We start from the raw sequence: 5,377 nt of genomic DNA on the forward strand, positions 1-5,377 counted from the left end.
GTAGAATCCAGATGAACCTCTTGCACTAACAATTGCAGGGAATTGCAGGGCATGCCAAGAAGATAAGAAAAACACCATGAGCATAACTGAGTAAAGCTGAATGCAAAACTCTGTTCAAAGAATAGCAAAGAAAGGATAGGTGAATTCATGCAGCTCCAAACCCGCTAAGATAACGTCGTTATGGACAAATATTGCAACCAAACGACATGTACAAAAACACTCCTCACTAGCTATGCATTCTTTACCTTATTAGTACTACTATTCTCAGACAAGGACAGAAAACTTGAAAAGAAACGGTAACGACCATATCATTGCAGAGCACACCATCAGGCATATGCCGTCTGTCACAAAACATCGCCGTAGCCTACCAAAATCGAGACCCCTGATCCAGCACAGCTTGGGGACTGGTTAGCTAGCCAGCTGCAACACCTTCTGACACACGAGCAGTAATACCTAGTGTAGTACTACTACTAGGGTAGCATCTGGTGCAAGGAAAATACAGCAGGGTCGATACAGAGATGGGAGAATGAATCAAAGCCAGCCCGTCTCGTTCTCTTCTTCCTCCTCTCCGAGCGACCCGGCACTGGCAGCTGCTTATATCACACGCGCAGCTCCTCCATCGCACTGACAGCCTCCCTGCAAGCAAGATGCGAGAATCAAAGGCATCAAAAAGGATGCCTAATCATTCAGGGCAGTGAGTGTGTGAGTGACCAGCATTGCTACCTCAGAGCTTTGGTGATCTCGTCACTCTTAGGGTCCAGTTCCTGTGCTTTCAGGAACGCGTCTTCATGAAACTGAGAGCTTTGCCCTCACGGTACCATGCCTTGGACCAATGGGGCCGCATCATTATGCATTGCCGTGCATCTTCCAAAGCTCTGTCCCCTTCTCGCATCCGCAGCCAGCAGAGGCTCCGGTTAGCAAACATGGTGGCATCAAGTGGGTCTATATCCATTACCTGCATTTACGACCAGAGAGCTCAGCTTCAGGTGTCTGTTGGTGCAGTAGTAAATTAATCTAACAGGCTCTGTCAAGCACATCATTGCCTTTTCTTTAGTTTAACATCTGATCTGATGTACTCCCTCCGTTCGGAATTACTCGTCCAAGAAATGAATGTATCTAGATGTATTTTAGTTGTAGATACGTTCATTTTTATCCGTTTTATGACAAGTAATTCCGGACGGAGGGAGTAACAAAAGTGGTTGTGGGCTTCCCAGATAAAATCATGAATGATCTATCCTAGGAAATGCATTGTAATCACCCAACTATCACCCCACATAAGCCGACCATAATTCTATGTTGGAAATTCCAAAACAAAGAACCAACCAGTTCAATGAACCATCATTCAGAGAATTAAGTAGTAAGACTATAATAAACACTACTCCCTCCGTCCCATAATGTAAGACGTTTTTTGGCACTAGTGTAGTGCCAAAAAACATCTTACATTATGGGACGGAGGGAGTACAAGCCCGTCTTCACCCCCAAATCTGACGTCTTAAAACATGTATTAAATCATTAAATGGTTCATGCATTTACCAGGCCATAGAAGTACATCGCTGTAATATAGTCTTCCTTTCCAAATGCTTCCTTTCCTCGTGACTTCAAATCAGCTATCCGTTGTTCCACAGAAGATGCGTCCTGGACCAGTACCATGGTCAGTTACATGCATACATAGTGAATGGCAGGTTCCAACAGCACGCCAAGTATTACAGTTGGAAAATTAAGTTAAAGTTCTTGGTCAGTAATCCTTCAATAATAGGCATACACACTGTTTCCTCAGTTAGCTTTGCAAACTTGGTCAAACAAAATGCCAACTAAATTTGAATACATATATCTATTTATGTATTAGCGTCCGCCATCCTAAGATTGAACTCCCACTGTTCACTATTATAAGTTGTTCTAACTTTTTTTATGATTTGGATGTATACAGAATCATTTTAGTGTGTTGGTTCACTCATTTCAGTCCGTATGTAGTAATATCTAAAGAGTGCCTATACAACTGGGTTTAGTAACTTCCCTATGATGATACTGTACTTCCTTTTACCAGTTCTTAAATTTCTCAAGAAAATGCAGGCTTGCAGGCAGGCTACCGTTGCCCCGTTTTATCATGTTTAGTTGCATTTTTCTTCTATGGATATCAAAGTGGAAACAACTGAAGGTCCAGTGATACATCAAAAAATGGGTCGGTCCATGCATGTTCAAAGGTCATGAGTATGCATACAGCCTGGTGATCTTTTCACTCTGTAAAGGAGAATACAGCGTATGGAAGTACTGTGTTCGAAATAGAAGATATCAACCAATCATGCAGCTTCAGGACTACAGGTTATGGCAGAATGAAGTAATTGATAAATCATCTACACACCTGATGCTTGATACGTGGTGATCTTGCAGTATTCATTATCCCATTAACGCTCCAAACTGGCTGAGATGGAATGGGTTTTGTCTTAGGAAACAGAATTTCAACAAGCTCACGTTGACCACGAGCTGCTGCTAGCTCAATTGGAACTGCGCCATGCTATATCATAGAACAGAACATAATATGTTATATGATCCAGGATGAAAAGATAAAGCGGTCAACATCATCAAATTACTATTTTTAACTGAAAATTCTGTAAGAAAACGAGATATTCTTGAATTCATCCCAGTGGCAGTAAGAATCCTAGATACTGCTAAATGAACTTCATTTGAGAGCATAAAATAAAAATTAGTAAACAGAGAGACAAGGGCAGAGCTATAGTTACCTGGTTAGGGATGTTAGCGTCGGCTCCAGCCTCTAGTAAAATCATGACAAAGTCCATTAAGCCATCATCAACTGCCTCCGTTAAAGGAGTTGGTCCAGAGTAACCATGAACATTCACATCAGCGCCAGCCTATTAATGAATAGGAGTAAAAAAAAACCTTCAGTGATAGGAAAAACCAAGCTACTCGGTCATGAAACACCCGACAAGGAAAAAACAAGGTACTCAACAAAATCAGGACACATTTAAACATAAAAAACATATGAAAATACATGAAGTCTGTAAGTTATTGGAACCTCAATCAGTAGCTTCATGCATTTCAAGGCCTTTCCACAGACGGCCATCATGAGTGGTGAAAAGACGTGATTAGCCACTCTGTTGGGCTGAAAAGATAAATAGCCATAGTTTTGAAAAGAGTTAACTAGATCACATAAAGATTATTTTTAAATGAGCCCATCAAATATTTGATACACCCCCCCAAGAATAAATCATTATATCACCAAACGAAACGCAGTTAATCGTGTTTGCCTTTCCAATTCATAATATTGCATTCAATTATCTGATAGTGGAATAGACAACTTACATTAGCACCATGCTCCAGCAGAACCTTCACAACCTCAACATGGTCCTTTGCAACCGCCAAGTGTAATGGTGTGCCCCGATGATCCATAGGATCCACATGAACCCCTTTCAACAGCAATAGCCTCACAGCCTCGCAGTGTCCTGGAGGCACAACAAACATGGTGCAAATCCAAATAGATCAGAACCAGAGCCTCTGCAGAAGAGTAGCTCCTTGTATGTAGGCAATGTCAATCCTTTGATTTCAGGGACTCAAAGTGAACTCAAGAATGAGAAAGACCACCTTCCTCTGCTGCATTGTGCAATGACACAGAGCCCCTGTCATCGGCCGTGGATGGGTCTGCGCCGCGGTCGAGAAGGTACCTCATAACCTCGACATTTCCCCCAAATGCGGCGTAGAACATCGGTGTCACATCTACAAGGGTAACACAACATCTCGGTACTAACAGAAACAAATTTTCCTGCTATGGACGCATAAGATTCCAACTAGGTGCGCATACCTGTTTTCGTGGCGGAATCGACATCAAGCCCTGATTCCTCCACCAGGAACTTGCAGCTGTCCAGGCACCCTTGGCCGCAGCGAAATGAAGTGCGGTTTGCCCTTTATCGTCCTTGGCTCGCCGGAGATCCACCTTCTTGGCCATTCCTGGGAAGGGGAGACAGCAGGAGCAACTCAAGTCAGACAGCACAATCATTCTAGACCGGTGTAGCTAGCGCATTCCCCTAATGATTTCGTGAAGTGATTGCACACGGCCTCAAATCTAGGGTTTCTTTCTTGAAAATATTTTTGGGGGTTTACCGCCTCAATGAACAAATCGAAGTTTCCTCACGAAACTAGCAACCACCCCACCCAAAATTAGGAAGAAAAGTACTAGTAGATTTGCATCCACCCCGCCTCGAATTCGTCCGTACAGAAAAAGCACCACTTGAGCGTTCGAAACAAAGAAGACGAATCGAGCATACATCGTTCCATCAATGAGAGAGAGAGAGAGAGAGAGAGAGAGAGAGGCGGCGCTTACTCTTGAGGAGGCGGAGTTGGCCGCCGAGGGCTGCCTTGAGGGCGATGTCGCAGGGGGACGAAGCCATGGCGGCGGCGGCGGAACTGAGGAGACGAGAGCGGTGAAGGGTTTGGGGAGGGGAAACTGAGGAATCGGCAGTCGGCGCCGAGAGCGGTGAAGGGTTTGGAGGAGGGGAAACTGGGGAGTCGGAAGCCGGCAGTTGCGGAGATGATATGGCGCCAAAAAGAGGAAAGAGTGTGAGACGAGACTTGCCTGCTCCCCTCCCGTGCGTTCTCTGCGTGCGCCCATCCATGCTTCCACATACGTGGCTTGATTTAATTGGAACAAAATAAGGCCCAATCCCACCCCCTTAAAATGAGAGGGAAGATAATTAGATTAGAAAGGAAAAAGGAAAAAAGACAACCGTGGGATGAGGTGGGAGCATGGATGGAAGTATGGGGAGGGAGCAGGCAAGCCGGATCTAAAGAATTCTATGAGACCAGGTCTCACGGATTAGCAGGTGAGACCCATCCTGATGGATAACACATGGCATTCACAAATCACAAAGCATCTACCCCACCCCCACCTGAAATCAGGGGGGAGAGATTAAATGCTTTGTGATTTGTGAATGCCACGTGCCATCCATCAGGGCAGGTCTCACCTGCTAACCGTGAGACCTGGTTTCATATAATTTTTTCCGTGAGATGGGATTGTAACCGACCACTTATAGCATTTCTAGCAGACTCCATAAAAAGCCCCGACTCGTAAAATAATCGTCAAAATGCGGGTTGGCACAAAAAATCCCGCCTAAACAGACCTCGCAAATGCGGCCGATCCATAAAAAATTTTGAGGGACGCGGCAAAACTTCGGCCCAACCCGCGAATACGCAGGTTTCCGACTCGCCCCTACGGTGCCCCGTATCACAAGATGGTTGGCGGGAGGGACATTTCAGACCGCGCCCTTTCCCCACCTCCTTCCACCGTCGCCCGCCATTGGTTCTGCACGTCCGCCGCCGGCGATTCTGACCAAATCTGCGGGCGGAATCGCGCCGCGGGGGCGTCCCC

The 5,377-nt window shown here is 45.3% G+C and overlaps 1 pseudogene; it reads right to left on the reverse strand.

The window, feature by feature from the left end:
- Positions 1 to 207: 207 nt before the first annotated feature.
- LOC123115713 (serine/threonine-protein phosphatase 6 regulatory ankyrin repeat subunit A-like) lies at positions 208 to 4,592 on the reverse strand (annotated as a pseudogene).
- Positions 4,593 to 5,377: the final 785 nt, after the last annotated feature.

The sequence above is a fragment of the Triticum aestivum genome, chromosome 5B (assembly GCF_018294505.1).
Source record: "Triticum aestivum cultivar Chinese Spring chromosome 5B, IWGSC CS RefSeq v2.1, whole genome shotgun sequence".
In the NCBI taxonomy this organism is placed as follows: domain Eukaryota; kingdom Viridiplantae; phylum Streptophyta; class Magnoliopsida; order Poales; family Poaceae; genus Triticum; species Triticum aestivum.